Source organism: Passer montanus, unplaced genomic scaffold (assembly GCF_014805655.1).
Source record: "Passer montanus isolate IOZ18808 unplaced genomic scaffold, ASM1480565v1 scaffold2, whole genome shotgun sequence".
Classification (NCBI taxonomy): domain Eukaryota; kingdom Metazoa; phylum Chordata; class Aves; order Passeriformes; family Passeridae; genus Passer; species Passer montanus.
The window spans coordinates 280,457-300,388 of NW_024366591.1; the positions used below are offsets into that span (position 1 = coordinate 280,457).

Below are 19,932 nucleotides of genomic sequence, written 5' to 3' on the forward strand. Positions count from 1 at the left end.
AACTATGGCAAAACAAACAAAGCAACACAGATAATTTTATTTGCCATTAAATGAAATTAATTAGTGTGATACTAAGGCAAAAATAGTATTTGATATAAAGAATAGAATATGTTAGAACTCTGCTCAGTGTGTAATGTGTTCCCCTGGCTGCTGAGACCCATTCACTCTCATGCTCCTGCACTGAAATCACTTTTAGAAATCCCAGGAGCAGAGCTCCATCCTCTGGGAAGCAGTTCCTCAGCCTAGCACCTCACAATAAGTTCTTCCTGTTAACTCAACGCTTTCCTGCCATCTCACTGATATTGCTGAAGTGTCTTTGATAATATGTACTTGATATCTTTCATATTCATACTCACTGAAAAAAAATCACAAGATATCTAATCTAAAGCTAAAAATCCACAGAAACAACATGAGCATGAGCTAAATCCAGTTTGCTTTATGCAACTAATTCCAATGAAATTAAAAGTCTGTTTAGGGGGGGAAACAAACTTACAGCATTATGTAACACCAGGCATATCTTTTTTTAATACAACTTTTTGAAATTAGATTAGAGAGAAAATTCCAAGTTAAAATTGACTTTAATTCTCCTGCTCTTGCAGTTGAAGAGGGACATGTCTTATGCATGAAGCAATAATGGAGCTGCATGCTGGCATGGATCTGGCTCATGACTAAATCCTAAGTGGATTTAGTTGTCACACTGTGGCGCAGGGAGCTTGCAAGCTCCATTCAGCAAGAAAAGAGTTGACCTGGATAGTGATTCTGGAAGAGAGGGAAAGGGAATGAGCTGCAGGAAATGACAAGGCTGCCAGCAGAGCAGCAAAGATCACCCAGAATGTATCACTTAAAGGGAGGCATTCCTAAGTTGATGCTGACAGGAATTCAGAGACATGGGTGCACCAAAAAAAAATCTATAGGCTGGAGATAGAGCTCTAAATTGAGTTTGCTGGTGCTTATCTGCTGCTACAAACATTGACAGTAATTTATAGGTGTGCCTATAATTTATAGTTGTCAGGAAAAATTAGTTAAAATAAGCTATTTAAAATGAAGGCTTGTAAAATAGTCCACCTTCAACAAAATGTTGGAGAACACAATGTAATTACAATTTACTTCCAAGTATGTACTTTATTTCTATGAAAATTAATAATACATTTAATTAATACAGAATCATTAGGAATGACATGTTTTACGGAAATAATGATGAATTTCTGAATATTGTTACATATAAGTTATGTGGTTCCTATGATAAAATATTTTAGCTGTTTATCTTATGAAAGTATTTAGAATTGTCCCAGTTTCTTTACTGGTAAATAATTTATTTCATGAAATACTTTAAAACTGTTCTTCCATAACTTATGGAGAGCACATCAGTTCTCAGTCCACCTCCCTCTTCACTCCTCCAGTCCCCACTTCCTGAGTTTGCCTATGAGGATGTTGTGAGTGTCCAAAGCCTTGCTGAAATGAAGGCAGACAAAATCCACTGCTCTCCCCTCACCCCTCCAGGCAGCTGTTTCATCATCAAAGGCAATCAGCTTGGTCAAGCATGATTAACCCATAGTGAATCCACCTGATTCCACCTTCTTGTGTTCCCTGTGGACAGAGATGGCCTCCAGAATGAGGCTCTGTCTTCTTCCCAGGGACTGAAGTGAGGGTGACCGGCTGGTAGTTCCCTGGCTCCTCCTTCTTGCCCTTTTTGAAGACAGGGCTGACATTTCTTCCAGCCCTCAGATGCCTGTCCTGATCACTGGCACCTTTCAAAGATGATCATGGGCAGCCTCACTGTGAGGTCTGCCAGCTCTCAGCACTTGTGGATGCATCCTGTCAGGGCCCATGGATTTGTGGATGTCAAGTTTACCTAGATGTTCTGTAACCCAATCCTCCTTGAGAAAGGGAAGGTCTTCCTTCCAATGTTCCTTTACCCTGGTCTCAATACTTTGCAATTTAAATTAAAATTTTAAATTTTAAATTTAAATTATTCAGAATTCTCTAACTTTACAATGTGTTAGCTTCTTCCCAATATGCATGTAGGACCAATCAGACCCCCAGTTCTCTTTATATTTCCAAATAAGCAATATGATTCAAAATTTAGAGTAATAATTGAGCCAGAACCTTGTTTATTATGTAAATGAACAGTAAGATAACTCTTTTGCTCAGGACTTGAGGATGGGCAGTGGGAGATGTGGATTCTGATTTACAATCTGACTATTAATCCTGAAAAAGCTGTTAAGAACCAACACTTATTTGATGTCTTGTTTGTCTGTCAGTTAATTAGCTGTCCTTTATGGTCTACTATCATGGCCCATCTGATGCAAGCTGAATGGCAATAGTTCAATTGTATATCTCTTATGTTTTAGATAAGAATGATCTTGTAATGTATTTCACTTTTAATTAGCAATTGAACAGCATAAGTTCATTTTTCCACTGCTTTTTAAATGCCAATGCAAGGTGTAAATAGCTTAAGAATAATTGTCATTGGTCTGTCACAGAGAGGTATTATTCATGTCCTGAGTCCTTGGAGGAATTCAATTCTCTGTTCAGATTCATAAACAATAAGTTGTTAACTTCTTGCATGGAAATTAAGACAGCTGTGGACACTCAATTGGCACAGTGGGAATCAGCTACAAGAAAAGGCCTTCCCAATGCCTATGGCTTGCTTCTTCCAAAGATTTTCACCTCTGCTGTAAGAACAGTTGAACTGCATTAAAAACTGGTCCCAAACCACCACATTCTATAGGACAGAATCAGTGTTTTTAGAATGGAACAGCTTAGAAACCACAGAATCACAGAATGATTTGAGACGGTACCTTAAAGATCATCTGGTTCCAGTCTCTCCCCATGGGCAGGGACACTTTTCACTAGACCAGGTTGCTCAGAGCTCCACCCAGCCTAGCCTTGAATACTTGCAGGGATGGATGGATTATTCCATTTCCCTGTTGTGGGAAAGAGCAAAGGACAATCTTGGAGACAGGCAGCTGAAGGCCACCATCAGTTAATTTTGCCAACTGCTACATGTACTGAATCCCTGCTTTCCATGAAGTGGCTGGGCATGGCCTGCTGTTGGGAAGTAGAGAATTAATATTTTGATTTTCCTTTGCACACAGCCTTTGGTTTTGCTTTATTAAGTTGCCTTTACCTGGATCCACAGGTTCTGTCCTGTCTTTATTTTCTCCTCCTCTGTTCTGATGAGGAGATCAGAAATAAAACAACTTGGTGGGCACCTGGCTGCCAGACAAGGTCAAACTCCTGCACTATCTGATAGATTTTTTGGAAATGTTGTGATGGATTTTATTTTGGTTGGATGCATTTTTTATACCTGTAAAGATTGTGATAAGGCAAAGAAATGGAAGTGCATTCTTGTCCAAATTCTGTATTTATCCTCTGTGTTTGAAGGGCTGAATGACATTTGCCAAACTATTCAGTTGTTGGTCAAAAGTTGGAGGAGCTACCAGAACATACTCCTCCTAAAAATGTGATTTCAAGCATCTTGTTGCCAGGGTTTGAAATAGTGCTAAGGTCTCTAAATCTCTGGTGTAATCCAGAAATTAACTAATTGTGAGCCTAATCAGTTCCAGAAGGAGATCAACTACCTTAGAACACTGAGGCCCCTCATTGATGTTACTCAGAAAGATGTTTGTGGCAAGTGGTCTCTGATTTGAGACTCCTAGAAAGGATTTGAGAACAGAGGTCACAGATCTCTAGCACAGTGGTGAAATGGGTGAAGGGGATGTTTCTTTGGGGATTTCTGAAGTTATTTTTGCCCTAAACCAAATTAGCTATCAAGGTGTTACCAGTTTTGTGAAACAATGAAACTTGTTCTGGTCTCTGGGATTTCATGAATTGCATGAATGGAAGACAAAGAACAGGGGCTGTGTACATTGGAACCTTCAGAAAGGGGACTGAGGTGGTGTCTCCTCCTTTGAGGAGACTGTGATGTGGTGATGAGACCTGAAGATTGGTTTGAGTTCCCATGCTGTCTTAGAGACAGCCATTACAAAATGAAGCCACTCGGGTCATGTCAGTGTTGGTAGGCACTAGACAGCCACACTGCTTGGTGCTGGGCCATTCTGCAGAGCCTGCCTTGGGAGATATCCCAAGGATAGCCACGGAGTATGAAAGGAGCAATCAGCCAAGAAAAGCAGGAAAAAGTGTTCTTCTGAAGTGGGGGAAGGGATGCTGTTTGTTTTCTGATTTTAATCTGCAGGAGTCCAAGAAAGGGAACCAAAAAATTAAAGAGTGGGAGGACTGAACTGGAGGGGAGGAGAGTAAAAGTATCTTTTTACATCAAGAATAGCCAGACCACTGTTTAAGCCTTGGAACTTCATTATTCTTCATCCAGCTGGCAGTCTGTTAGAAGAATCCTCCTGACTCCTGGGTATGCAGATTTTGGAGAAATGCAGGTTTTCCCATTTCCACTGTTGCAAGAGTAACAATTTCCTTTCCAGAAACACCAACATGGGGAAAGCTATGTATCTGGAACCCTAGGGTAAGGTCAGAGGGAGATCAGCTGCTGCTTCAGGAGCCCAGAGGGGACATCCAGGACAAGGCCAAGAACAGTCAGTGTTGGTGTTAAAGACAGACAGCCAATTGCACTGTGTCTCTGTGCTCAGAGATTCCCTCAAAGTGCCATATTAGCCAAAGCCTCTGCTGTACTGTCCAAGTCAGAATTCCAAAGGTTAACTGCTCTCTGCCAGGAGAAACTGGTTTCTGTCTCCTGGCTTCCTGCAGAGCTTTCAGAAGCAGAACATAAGCGTGTCACTGGAGCCACAGGAAGCGTGTGGCTTGTCCTGCCTGGCAGCCCCTGAAAGCCCACATCTTCCCTGATGCTTTTTGGCCCAAGTGCTTCAAAACATGTCACTGGAAGGTGCTTGCAGGCAATGGACAGTTCTCTTTACTGCTTCAGTAAAAATGTCCATCCTGGCAAACTGCAATGAGACAAGCTGTGGTGCTGCCTGAAGAAGGAGTACCAGCCATGGCTTTGTTCTGTGGTCAGTGACAAGGGCAGCAGAAATTACAGCCCTCAAGGTAAAGTGTCTGCATCTTCCTTGACACAGCTGATCCAGGCTGGTGTGCCTTGATATTGCTGTAGGACCAGGAAGTCTTTCTCTTTATTGTCTGTGTTCTTTTCAGTGCCTTTTAGTAACCAAAAAGACAGGTAAGAGACCCATCCAGTGACATATTATGAAGAGAAAAAGAAATGTGGGGCAGAAGAAGATGCTTTTCTGGAGAAAAACAAATGTGGGGCAGAAGAAGATGCTTTTCTGGAGAAAAACTGGGGACTGGGGGAAATAAACTGAGCTTGATTTTGTTGTTTGTGTTGAGTTCAGCAACATAAACCACAAACCTGTAACTTTTAAATGTAATACTCTCTATTGTGATATAAAATAGTCTTTATGAACTCTCTTACCTTATGTTTCAAGGCATTTTGAATTTTAAAGTCTTCAGCCCAAGCAAGAGCATGTCCACATGCACTACCTCACCTATTTAATCATGCATATATGCAACTTTTTAAAAAATTGTATATAGAGGGGAACTAACCAAAAGAATAAAAACAGATAGTCCTGAAAACTTAACACAATAGATTCAAATTTTATCCATTTCCCATTTTCTTACATTTCCAACCAGCTTTGTCCAAAGTAAAAGAGAAAGAGCTTGACACTGCCATACACATGTAGATTTCATTTGGAATTTTCAAAGGTCAGTGCAAAGCAACTATGTACTTTGGAAATCCCTTTAGGGGCACAGATACTATTCTTAGGTAGTACACAAATTAAGATGGACTTCTATGCCTCTAGCTGAACATTCCACAAACTTACAAACAAGTCCACACCTAAATATATCTGATATTAAATATTGTGGTATTCTGGGATTCTATATATTTTATCACTTCTTAGATATATTTATTTAATTTTTGTTATCAATAAAAGGTGTCCTTAGTCAGATGTGTCATTTCCCAGCTACTCAGATCTTCTGGATTAGGCGTTGTTGTCCATAGTGTGTGCTGTTACATGCACTTTTTTTTTTTGACAACTTATATTGCACAAGGAACCTGTATTGTTGTTCTGTGAAGGGTACACAACACAGGACTACAAGAAACAGGAAACAGTGTCACCAAGCCCAGTAAGAGTAAGGTTTTGGTAAAAAAAGTAACTTAATTCAGGGACAGAGATGTCCCCACAAGCCCACAGACAGGGCCCCCATACCACTCATCTGTCTGATTCTGTAGTTTGTGAAATTTTCATCAAATGTAGCTGTGTTGAAGATTGGTACCACAATCCGTGGGTTATCTGTGTAGCCACATTCTTCATGGGTAGCAGTGAGGCAGGAAAGTAATTGTAATTTAGCATTTGGGAAGTTGGCACTCACTTTTATGTCAGCTTCCCTTTTTAGCTAAATGCTGTTTCAAAACTCTTCCTAGTTAGACGTGGATAAAAATAACTCAAAGATTGGAGGAGCTTTTCAGACAAGAGTCAACAAAACAAAAAATCCTACTCTATCTCTGCCCAGGACAAGCAATATTTGAATATTCCAGGCATTTTCACAACAGTTGGAGTTGCAGAAAATCTGTACTGGACACAGACCATAATCCTTCTAATGGCATGTTAAATTTGTTGAGCACTCTGGCAGTGAGCCAGTTGTCTGGTAATGTTAGGAAGGGGTTAGGTCAGAATGACCTGGACACATGCAGAGAAACCATTACCTTCCCAAGGCATTCTGTTTGGGATAATCATTCTGAAACCTCCAACAAGGAATGCCATAGCAATGAACTTAGGAAGGAACATCTGGGCTAATCAGTGAGAGAGACAAAAGCCCTCTGCTCTGAGGGTTTCTGGTATATTTACTTTTTCCCTCTTGTTTCTGTGGCACTAAATATTTGAGAGAAGTCCCAGGAAATCCAGAATAAAACACTAAATATGTCATGGCAAGCAAAAATATTTTTCTCCTCCTCTTGATTCCAAGGCTGTGAGCTAAATCAGGATATTTGCTTTCCTTTGCCATCCACTTCTAACACATAAATAAAGCAACCACTCCTCTGTTGCAATGTGTCTGAGGTAGCTGTAATCACCCTGTTGACTGACAGTAATTGGTATTTGCTTCGGTCATCTTTAAAGTCATGCTAATTAAAACTGATCTTCCTACTCACATACTGAAAGAAACCAGTATCTGGAGGCAAGATCATCTGGGGAAAATGTTAATAAATCCTCAGGCACCAATGTCAGCCTCCCTCAGAGCTGGCAGCAGTGGCCTTCCTGTTCCCAAAGAATGCTTTGTCATGGTGCTGTGGTTTCACCCCAGCCAGCCACCAAGCTCCGGGCAGCTGCTCACTGTCCCTTGGGGTCAGGGAGAGAATCAGAAGGGGAAAGGCTGCAAAACTCATGGGGTTGAAATAAAGACAGTTTAATGGAAAAGCAAAAGCTGTACAAAACACAAGCAAAGCGAAACAAGGAATGAATCCCCTCCTTCCTCTGGGCAGGCGGGTGTTCAGCCATCTCCAGGAGAGCAGGGCTCCCTCACGGCACCAGTGACTTGGGGGGACAAAGGCCATCCCTCCAAATGTCCCCCCACTTCCTTCCTCTTCCCCCACTTTATATACTGAGCACGATGCCGTACAACATGGAACATCCTTGGGTCACTTGGGGTCACAAGTCCTGGGCCGTGTCCCCTGGCAGCTTCTTGTGCTCCTGCAGCTCCTTCACCAGCAAGGCCTACGGGAAGCAGAGGAGGCCTCGGCTCTGTGTAAGCCCTGCTCAGAGTAACAAAAACATCTCTGTATGACCAACTTTGTGTTCAGCACAAATCCAAAGCACAGCTCCATTCCAGCGCAGACAATTACCTCAGCCCCAAAGCAGCACACATCTTCTCTAGGCTCTTGTCTTCTCCATGTGCATCAGTGATTCTACCACTAGGAGCAGGAAAGCTTATTATGCTGTGTAGGAGACCAGCACATATTGATGTGAAAGGACTGTGTGAAAGCCAAAGATGTTCACTATTTTTTCTGAAGTTTTCTTTCTCCAATTCTTCACTGGAGCATTTCTTGACCATCCCCAGAGACCTGCAGAACAGGGAATAGAAAACACAGAGAGAGGAGGAAGAACTAGGGAATATACAAACCACCACGTATTGATGGCCAGGCCTGTGTGAAAGCCAAAGGTGTTCACTATTTTTTCTGAAGTTTCCTTTCTCCAATTCTTCACTAGAGCATTTCTTGACCATCCCCAGAGACCTGTAGAACAGGGAATAGAAAACACAGAGAGAGGAGGAAGAACTAGGGAATACAATATGCAATTCCTCATGTGTGGGCTTTAGCCAGGATACTGGGATCAGTACCAAACGCCCAATAAACTCTTTAATTATGGCTTGGTTTAGCACTGCCTTGAGGTACCTTCAGCAGTCTGTGGCAGTCCTAGTTAAGCTGGTTTGCTATGGAGTCAGCAGGACGTGCTCACCTCGGAGCGCAGCACGCAGCCATACTGCTTCAGCTGGGTGCTGCTTCAGCTGGCGCCGGTTCAGCTGGGGGCTGCTTCAGCTGGTGCTGCTTCCGATGGGGGCTGCTTCAGATGGGTGCTGGTTCAGCTGGATGCTGCTTCAGTTGGGTGCTTCTTCAGCTGGTGCTGCTTCCGATGGGGGCTGCTTCAGATGGGTGCTGGTTCAGCTGGATGCTGCTTCAGTTGGGTGCTTCTTCAGCTGGTGCTGCTTCCGATGGGGGCTGCTTCAGATGGGTGCTGGTTCAGCTGGATGCTGCTTCAGTTGGGTGCTTCTTCAGCTGGTGCTGCTTCCGATGGGGGCTGCTTCAGATGGGTGCTGGTTCAGCTGGATGCTGCTTCAGTTGGGTGCTTCTTCAGCTGGTGCTGCTTCCGATGGGGGCTGCTTCAGATGGGTGCTGGCCAGCCAGTCAATCGCTGGCCACCCCTGCTGGGTGAGGAGACTGGAGTCAGAGGCTGCCCAGCAATAGGATGTCTTTGTTCTATAACCTCTGTAAAGGCTTCAAGGTGGTTTGAAATCAAGCAAAATAGTTTTCAGAGGATGCCTTGCAGTTTCATAAGATGTTACATGCTTTCCCCTGCAAAAATGTGAAATAGCTGCCAGGAAAACTGAAATAAAGAACTTGAAAACCAGATTAAATAGATACCAGTGAATTTTCCAGGACTCTTCCATCCTTCTTTTTCTAACTTGTTAATACAAATACATTGCAAGCAGGTCAGCATTAGCAAGAAAATTATAGTGCTTGCATTTTGTCTAGTTTTAGCTAATGCTATGTTATTTCATCAGTGTTTTTTGTAAACCACTGATAAAACTAAAGATGTACTTGCTTCAACATCCTCCGTAAGATGTTGCCAAACTCACATTAAGTATATACAAAGATTTTGTAACTAAAGATACATGTGCATCATTTTATGTATGTTATCATTTGACAGCATTGTCATAAAATGCTATTTTTAGAGCCACTGTTGTCTCCTTTAGTAATTTTATTTTTTGTTATTCTGGCAAATGCAAAACTTGTCAGAAAATATACAAAGAACCACAAAAATTGTAGGTTCCAAATGACAATAAAAGCTACAAGTTGTCATGATTAATCCAGATTTACAGCATGAATGTTAGCTTTTCATTACTCTTAGTAGAGGACCATACAAAGAAAATAAACTTATTATGTTGGTGTCAGACATTTTGACAGCTTAGTAGACATTGCATTCCTATTTTCTTTCCTGTCTCATGTGGCACTGCTGTCTTCCATACCATTTAGCAGTTGCATAATTGTTCCCTTTCAAGCATACAAACAATGAGGTCAACTTGAGTCATGTCAAATAACTGGAGCAAATACCACATATGAAACCATTTAAGATAACAAGTCATGTAATCACATATATTACCCCTTGCCTGGATTTTCTGGATCATGCTAGAAGTGTGTTAGAATGCACAAAAGCAAGAGAGCTCACCAACTGGCTGTTTTGCCTATGAGAGGCAACTAATGAGCAGTTTACTGAAAAGTATTTAATACAGACAAGCAGAATTAAAAGTTACCTTCCTCTACATCACCATGCTGCTTCTTTGCTCTGACCTTTTCAAGGCAAAACCTGGGTTTTCCTGCAGAAAAAAAAAATATGACCGGGATGAAGGTTTAATTTTATTTTAGTGGTTTTAATACATTCAGCTATGTTGCATTTTAAAGCTGCCTAATTATCAGATGTAACATCTGGGATACAGTATCTATCAGACTGTGTTTTATCCAAACTGGGCACAGATACAAGAAAGTGTTATTTGTATTTATTAACTGGAACATAGAGAGAAAGGTCAACACTTTCCCTATTCATCCTTCATCAGCAGAGAGGCTGGTAAGAAAGCAGGGTAAAAGTAAAGCCCTTCATCAACAAAACCTTGTGCCTTCAAAACTATGCAAGACACGTGAAAGCAAAGAAGCAGCTTCTTACCTGTGCATTTTTTTCTTTTATTGAATCATTCAGTTAAGCTATAGGTCATGTCACAACCCTCCTCTGTTCTCAACTGAAGCCAAAAGAAGTGGTTTCTCTCTTGCTACAGTGGTTGACAAGAAGCACTGACACACTGTTCATAAACAAGCAGCAATTAAGAGATAGGAGAACATGGCTAGAATAGTTCCTATTCATATGTTTTATTCCACTCTGCAGCACTTTTGAAGTAGTTAAACAGTTGTTTCTATAATCCTCCCAAGTACTTGTGACAGTAGTAACAATTACTGACTCTTCAATGCCAGTTGTTCTGCCTCCAGAGAGTTTGAGTCTCTTTTTTATCTGCACTGCAAGGCCTCACTGAGAACAGGTCATTTTCTTCTAACCTTTCAGTCCTGGAGAGTTTCAGGCTGCTGCTGGAGGGTGTGTGGGCACACAGATTGAGCAGCCCTGTAGGTATCTGTTATGGTGTGTGTGTTTCTAACCCCACACACCCTCATTAGCCAGTTTCCAGTCATCTGCTACAGCCCGGCCAGCATTCACTCTCTCAGTACAGCACAGCAGAGTGGCTTTTCCTGCATGGAGGGGATGCTCAACACAGAGGCTTTGTTCACAACAACACAAGAAGTGTTGTTAGACACTTCTGACTGGGTTAGAACCCCAGCCTGGCTGGGGCAATGTGTGGGCCAGTCTCCTGCAGTGAAAGGAGGCAGAGTTCAGGGACACTGTGAGGACCTGGCCACTTCCTGTGGTCTGTTCTCATACTCTCCCAGCATCACTGCATTAGGAGGCACAGCTCTGCCTCTTGCCTGTAGCATTTGCTTTGCTACTGTTATCTGTGATACCATTCCCCTGCCTGTTTCAGGGCCTTCCCCACCTCCCCAGCTCTGCTGTAATATTGCAGGATTGGATGAGTGACACTTCACTTTCATTCACCTCATCTACCACTTTAATGATTCTCAGTAGCTTTCCTGATGATGTTCAACATGCTGACTCCTTGCTGCTGCTGGACACTGACCTGGAAGGTCACTTTTCTCCCTCAGCATCTCTGATGTGGCCTAACACAAAACTCTGGTCCCTTTGAGGTAATTTTTTCTCCCTCAGCATCTCTGATGTGGCCTATCACAAAACTCTGGTCCCTTTCCCCATCATAGATTTTTTTTTTCTCTCCACCCCATTTACCTTGAATACATGAGAGCTGTCAGAGTTAAAATCCAGTCTAATTTAGCAACTGGTGGCTTCAAAGTTCTGTGGTTTTAGTCAGAAAATAAAATGGAATCCTAACTGGAAAACAAAACAAGACCTAGAACAGAATTTGAAATAGCATTTTGAAACCCTTTCTGGCCATACTTTTATATAAAAGCTACTATTTCAAAATACTAATTTGACTGAAATCTGGAGTCCCCTAGCAACTGGTTTTGCAGTAGGACTGTTTAGACTGGGTTTTGCACAGGCCTTTGTTTCAGGACTGAAGGAAGGGTGACCTGGCTGCTGAGCACTGCTCTTTATGTTCTCAGTGGACTTTGGTCTCTCACATGGGGGCCTCCTCCAGTGAACTCCAGGCTTTGATGGAAGAGGTCTGATGTATGTGTGGGTTGCTTGGTTATTACTGGAGGTGACAGCAGTCCTGTTTCTCAAGCCTGGGCAAGTGTGTTTACTTGTCTGTGTTTCTGTGCTTCCATGTGAAGTCCATGAAGTAATGTCCTGGCTGAAGGTCCATGGTGTGCCCTAACTAGTGTATCCCTGTGTGTCCAGGAGAGAGAAAAGGTAACCAGCACGGATTCCAAAGTGTTTCAGCTAGTACTTTAAATCCATTATGAAAAAAGGGTTGCATCTTCTATATCAGCATCATACGGAAGATAATTTTTGAAGAAACTCTACAGTCATAGAGATGAAAATAACTATGTTGATGGAAGGTCCATTTTTCAATGCCTGGTTGAGTTTCTAGGCAGGATTAAAACAAAATGTAAAAATCCCTCATATGAGCCAAGAGATCTTTACAATCTTTTAAAAGCCATTTCTACTGTCTCTAGTGAGAATTAATAGAATTTGAAGCAGCCTTTCATACAGATATGATACTTCCTTCTTGTGTGTTTTTGGACTATATGTTACAATGAAAACATTTTGCAACATGCCATTCATTAAAATAAGGGTACTTATATTAAGTGTGTATAAGTTACATAATTATGTAGAGTAAATACAACTGTGATTTCAATGCAGCTTTTTTTTTTTTCTGAAAATAATCCCTTCTGTTTATAACAGTTAGATGTTATTTGATTGTGGAAGCTGACAGCTCATACCTGACTACTGCTGAGGTGGTGTTGTTTATGCCTGAGGCAGAGAAACAGATCAGTCTGACTCAGCACACTGTCCTGACTCCTGCCTTTGAAAGAGCTCTGTGTGTAGAAATGAAGAGCATGTGCATATCTCTCCTACCATGAGTTCTCCTGGTGTTTGCTAAGTTCAGCCTTCTTTACTCTTCAATAAATAGGTCCTTCCTGCAGCACAGGAAAAAGGCACTCCTGGTGTTTTCTAACTTCAGCCTTCTTTACTCTTCAATAAATAGGTCCTTCGTGCAGCACAGGAGCCAGTGTTCTCCTTTTATCTCTTCATGTCACACCTTGAAAGCAGTATTTTCTAAAAAAATTCTGCTACTTTCTCTTGGTAGCCCAGAAGGCAAAAGTAGTATCAGGATAGTTCCTTTCTCCATCTCCTCAGAATATATAAAGGTATTGTGCTGTTCCTGTTTTTTCTGAGTAAAGCTCAGGAGGAATGAAAAATCTGAGTCTCTGCCTTACTCAGCATATTGAGTAACCAGCACAGGGCAGCTATAAAACACTTTTAAAGCCAGGCCTCCCTCCCCACTGGCAGCAGCTCCATGCCACTGGCATCCAGCTCTCATTTTAGAGTGATTTGTTTGTCTTCAGCAGGCAGCAGATGGCAGCAAAGTTGTACAGATGCACTAGGAGAAGGAAAATATCTTTGTGCACACACTCTAACAACATTCCATGGAAAAAACGCATCATTTGTTTCTGTCTGTCTTGCAGTGTGGTTGAGACAATAAATCAGGTTTATTGGCCCTCATGCACTTGTAACATAAGGGGTTGTTTTTCCCCCATTACCAGGAGTTAATTAAATCAGGTTGGGGTAAGAGGACACAAACTATTTCTCAGTAAATCATCTTCAGCTCTGTAGGACTCACTTCTTTGTGCAAATCTCTTTATATCCTTCATTAAACAGATATTGATGGCCTTGTGCAAATATTATAACAAAGTGCTGGTGTGTGCACTTTGATTGACTGCCAGTCTCTGCTGTGAGCTATGGAATTCCTCTCTCACTTGAGCTGTCCAGATACATCCTTTTCCAGCACTTCAAAATAGGTAGCAAGTTTTGGGTTTTTTTAACATAAAGAGAAGAAAGAGGAGGAAGGAAATGCTACTGTATAAAGTCTTACTGTTTAAAACACTCCAAAGTCCTACTGCATAAAATAAAAATTGAAGCCTGGGTTTTGGACAAGAGCACTGGAAGTTTCTGGGATTCCATCCCTGCTCATGAACACATTTAGTGACACACTTGACGCATGTATTTTGCTGAAGTTGTCACTGCCAGCAGCACCACATCCTCTCAGAGCAGCAGCAATAAGCATACATTGCTGAATTCATTTCAGATTAAGTGGAGAGTCTGAATTTGTATTCCTTCTTTTTGACAGGGATCCCATTCCTTACTTGTATCTTTTAGTAGTTTCTTCAGTGTTCAAAATGAGAAATTGGGAATAAATGAATTATAAAGTAAAATTTACAATACAGTCCTTTTGGTATAAAAATAGACATGTTTTTGAAAGAAAGCTGGGGCTTAGATTTTCTTCCTGCTGAAGTCAGTAGAAGTTTTGTTTCAATTAGATGGGATCAGTCTCAGGCCTGGGATTTGTTGCTAAGATTCCTATCTGGCTCACCAGTTCATCACACCAGCATGTCTGATGTCTGTAGGCAGTAAGGGGACTATTGATATATGCCAGTTGCATTTTTTTCATGTTGTTTATCAATAAAGGCCAGATTATGAATGTGTTCCTTATGCAGAATGAGATGCAGGGCTGCACAGCCTCGGGAGAAAAATTACTTAAGAAAAGGGACTTAAAATCCCTCACCTTTTCCTTGTCTCTAAAGAGAACAGACATATTTTTATTTATTATATTTTACAAGGTGCAGCTGTCCTCTTCCAGCGTGCAGTCAGAGCTGCTCCTGAGCCCTCATGGGCAGGCAGGGAAGTGTGGTGGCCCCTGAGAGTTTGGTGCTTTCCAGCAGAGAGACACCAGAGCTGGGTCACATCGGGGGAACGAGGAGTGCACACACCCTCCTGTGCTGGGCTGTAACAGCAGGGGGATGAATTACACGCTGCTTTTCAGTCTTGGAGTGATTCAGCGTCATGGAACTCCTGTCCCAGTGAGCACCTCTTAAAAGGACAATAAGCATGTTTGTTTGATGATCTGCTCAGTGTGCTCCTGAACTAACAGATAAGATCCGGTTTGTTTGTTCTCCCATTTCTGCCCATACTGCTGGACATCAGAGATTAAGACCCAGACATCTGTTTGTTTGCTTTTTACACCATGTTAGAAAAGTATGAAGAAAATGAAAACCTTTTGATAACTGATGGGAAAGTTGCATGTAATTTTCAAAGTGACAACTTACAGAAAGTATTGGAAGAATACTTATTTTGTAAACCTATTCTCAGAGTCAGAATTTATTACAAAATATGTGCCTTCAGTGGGTACAAAAGATCTTTCTTGAATTTGGAAAACCCCAGGATTTTGTAAGTGGATGAGAGACTCAAGGAGGTCTAGTTAAATGTTTTGTAAAAGTTATCACAGAATCAAAAAAAAGCTAAAAAATTCATTTGGCATCCTCATTGCTGTTGTGTTTGTTGGGAATGTTGCATGCAAAACACTCCAGTCTTATCAAATCATTAACATTGATTCTGGTCTTAATGGGACCATTTGTTTTTCATTTGGAGACATTACCAAGCATTTTGACTAGTGTACATAGTTTGTAGTAAAAAGGCTTTTACATAGCAAAGTTTTTTTACCTCATGAACAAATTATGCTCCTTCTTCTCATGAAGGATACATGGCCTCACTCCAAAGAATTAAGTATTTAAAGACTAAAACAATTTCAAAGCTGACACAAATTATTTGGGGGGAAAAAAGCCCTGTTCCTTAAAAAATATTTGGATAATAAAAGCAAACCCTTGTGAATGCAATAAATAGATTTTAATTAGGCATAATTGGATTTCCTTATTGGTTGTACTCAGTCATGCTGGAATTCTTTCTCCTGATGCCTGTGTGCTCCACACTACTTAAGTATGATGTGAGATAATATGAAACGGTGAATTGACGGCACAAGGAAACTATTTGGATGGCTGTCTGGAGTTGCCATTATTGGCTTTAATTATGACTTGCTGTCCTTGGGGTACTCAATGAGCCAGAAAAGGCTTCATATGTGCCAAAGTATTCATTAGTATTCCCCTTTCTGTCATTGTGCTTGCAGAAAGAGTTTATATCTGGCACCTGACTGCAGTTCTTCTTAGCATGGACCGAGATGCTTTGCAGATTTTGATAATCATCTGAAAGTACACCAGTGGCTCCACTTTTTGGATGCAGTAGAAGTTGTTCCTAGGTAACAGTGGAAGAACTCACACCACTTTCTGATGTAACTGGAGAACAAACAATTTTTGTGGTTGTTCACGTGACATGGCTGCTTAAAGAAAATGTTGTGGTGCCAACTGGAGAAAGAAAAATAATTCCTTGTTTTTCTCTTCCAGGTTAGGGGACCTGTACTCGGGCTTCATGGGGAGGTCCTTGTATATATCAGCATTTTAGGCACCTTGCCATCATTCCATGTAGAACTAATAATGAAGCCCAAAAAACTTTCTGAAATAAAAATAGCCTTTGGAATCCATTTTGGTAATGAAAAATTGTCTATAGTGAAGAATTTTGGATAGAATAGCATAGACTAATTAAATAGAATAGAATTAAATAGAATATATTTTTTTTGTCTGCCATAGGGTGTCCCCAGGGTAGGTACAAAACAGAGTAATCACTCCTAAAGAATACTCCACAAACTCTTCTGACACTTTGCTGTAGAAGCTGTGCTGAGAATGGTGACCACTCCTTTGGCATCTGCTCTTGAACAGACTGGTGGACAAGGATGAATTCCTGCTCCAATACATATTTACCATTGCAAAACTTAATTTTAATTTAGAGCCTTGTTTGAACTTCGAGTCATGTTTTTAGCAGCCTTTGAAATACTGTCCTGTGGGACACCAGACTGTTCTTAGAAACGAATATTTTAACCAAGGTGGTGTGTAAACAGATACTCCTGATTTTGGAGGCATTTGATGACATCTTCCACTTCTCATCTGACACATTACAGCATAAGCTGGCTTTGACCTAAGTACAGAGCTCTTCTTGAACTTCTACTATAATAGGAGGATGTTCTCTTTCATGTGCTGTTTCACAGTCTTGTTCTCCCTGAAGCCCCAAATCCTTACACTTGTCAGAGATTTTAATCTAGATCATGGATGAACTTCAGCCACTATTTAAGCATTCATGCCCAACATTTTGCTTTATGGGATGAAGTGAAAAGATGCTTCACCAGGGTTTTTCAGTATCATCCCCTGCTTGGGCAGGAGGAAGAGCTTTCACCTGGGCAGCTTACACCTGGGGCTGGTGCAGAAAAGGATGAGAAGAGAGGATGCTGTCTTGATATATTCTACCCCTTATAAACCCATTCCCCGAAACCTAGAACTGAGGATGGTGTATGGGAAAGAGTCCCTGCCTGCCATTCTCCTGCTCTGCCATTCTTCTCCAGCTTATCTAGCCTAGGTTAACCAAATTCCACTGACATCGTGTTTTCAGGGTTTCCCTGGCTGCTCTTTACACTCAAAGAGTGTGCCACCTTTGGGCTGCTCACTACTTTCTGACATCTCTCCTCCAGCAGTGTCTGTGCTTTAAAACACATGGTTTCAAAGATTGGTTTCAAAGAATGGAGGGAACTCAAAAAAACCCCAAATCTTTCCTTTCTTTGGTTGTTGTTTATTGCAGAGAGTTTTGCTTCCCCTTACAGGCGCAGCAGGTGGTGCTCTTGGTCCTTCCAAACACAAGCTACACTTCCTAAACTCCAGTCAGGTCAGAATTGTGCCATCCTGCACCAGCTGGCTGGTTTGAGCCCTGTCTGGTTCTGGGCAGGGTCTTTCAGCTTTGAGTGAAGTGTTTTCCATCCGTGAAAAAGAAAGGAGGGAAGAAAAGGTACTCTGCGTGGGGTTTTGGCAGGAAATGAAGAAAAGATCAGTACAAACAAAAGGAACTAGATGGCAAGTGCATACTTAACCACACTGTAGCCCAATCCAGCCTTCTGTCCAAAATTTAGATGGTAAAAATACTAACTGTGGAACTTATAGGGAAAACGTTGTAGCTATTAAATGGGGTAGTTCTGTTGCCATTGTGTTCTTGTGCTGTGTACATTGAGTAGGATCTTTCACCTACACATTGTAATTTCTCAGTGCAAGCACCACAAAACTTGTAACAGCAACAATTCTAATTTCCAGGTTCCACTTGCTTGTTTCTCAGCTGGCAGCTATACCTTGTCCATGCATTTGTGTCATCCCTTAGATCTTGCAAAATCTGGATCAGAAGGCCAAGGGCAGGAGACAGGTAAATTCTCTTCCAGCTATTAACAAACAGGTAATTAAAACTGTCAAAGTGTCATTATCTTTGATTTTCTTTCTTTTAAAAATAATGTTTCAAGTGGAAAACCCACCTCTCAGGATTTCAAAAATCTTAGCTGAAAGTGCTTAGAAATTAACTAAAAATAGGCAATTCTGAGCAGAACTTCAAAGTTTGGAAAGAAAAATCGTGATTACATGCCAAGTATCTCATCAAAAGATCCCTACCCAAGATTTTTGCAGCAGTTTCCTGGAAAGGTGTCATTGCCAGTTCTTTTCAATTTTTCTTGTAAATATATGTTCTTGAGGAATTTAATATTAGATTTTAAAAAATTAAATCCCCACTTCATTTATTCTAAAGGCATTGAGTTCTGCTGTTCCTCAGTCCTCTCCTCCATATGTTAACCATGTTCAGAGATATGGTAAAATAGAGGAAATGCTTCATTTCACCCAAGAAGTTATTCAAATACACTTGTTTAGGTTTCAGGTTTGTTTTCTTGGAGTGCAAGGAGTAGACACCAATAGATGGTGCTGGTGGTGCATTAATAAGGCTCAGTTTCACATTTGTTTTCTGGTCTCTGCTTGGAATTTGTTAAAAAAAAAAAATAGAGCGAGAACAAAACAAAACAACAAAAAGAACAAAACAACAAAATCCCTCAGGCTAAGCTTTTATCCAAAATGTTCTCCCCACACTGAACCGGTCACCGTTTAACTTTAACCTGAACTGTGGCCCAGGAAATCCTTCAACATAAATAACCTTGGAAGCTGCCATGACCATTTTTGGAACGTGCTGCCTCTATAAATCTGTTACTTTGTTGTGCAATGTTGAAGCGTGCAGTTGTTTCTCTGATTAATTAGGGCAAAAAATAAACTTGCACGATCAATCCAAGCTGTGACATGTTTCAGCCCTGGCTTGAACGTGGGTAGAAAAGAGCCTTAGAGCCTTCTCCACAGACCTGCCCTGGAATTTTAGGATGCGTTTCTGGCTCGGAGTTTACTCCATTTGATGAGATAAGGTGGCTGCTAACAAAGTTTGCAAGGGAAGAGTTTTGGTGTGTCCCAGGACTGCCGTTCTAGCTTAGCATGAGTAGGGCTGAACACAGTGAGAAATGATTCATCTTGACCACTGCCCCCACTAAAGACAACATAACTGAAGTGTTTTATGTAATTGTGTTTATTTTATTTCACATATTACCCATGGAGAACAGCTGATACATTCTTTATATCTTTCACCAGTCTGGAATGCAAGATAAAAAAAGGTATGGAAAAAGAGTTTAACGTTTGACATTCACGATATGAAAAATAGAGGGGATACAATGTTTTAAAATGCCCTTATGCAATATATATATATTTATATATATAAACCGTATAAAAATAAAATATATTTTTTCCGAAAAAAAAAAAAAAAAAAGACATGGCACAGAACAATCTTAAATACCAATGCATATCTCGTGATCCACACACACCGCACTTATAATTAACAAAATCCACGTACAATTGCACTTTTCCTCTCTGTGACGTTCAAGTATATCGCAGTCCCCGCAGGGACTGAAGAGTGTCCGATTCCCTGCCGGGTGCACATAACGCAGAGGGTAGAGCAGAAGTGGGCGGCCTGTCCTCGCCCACGGCTGACGCGCACCCTCCAACCCTCGGGGGCAGAGGGCGAGGCCGGGGCCCGTCGCCCACCGGCGGGTCCCCCCCTGAGCATCCCCTCCTGGGGGCGGCGGGGCGCGGGAGGGCGGCCAGGGCCGCCCGGCCCCCCGGGAGCAGCGTTGGCGCCTTGGCGTCGCGGGCGGCGG

At 41.5% G+C, this 19,932-nt stretch overlaps 1 protein-coding gene across 1 annotated transcript in view; it reads left to right on the forward strand.

The window, feature by feature from the left end:
- Nucleotides 1–19,932, forward strand: part of LOC120501083 (proline-rich protein 18-like) — a 40,299-nt gene that overhangs the window by 16,097 nt on the left and 4,270 nt on the right. The gene's annotated exons all lie outside the window — the stretch shown is intronic.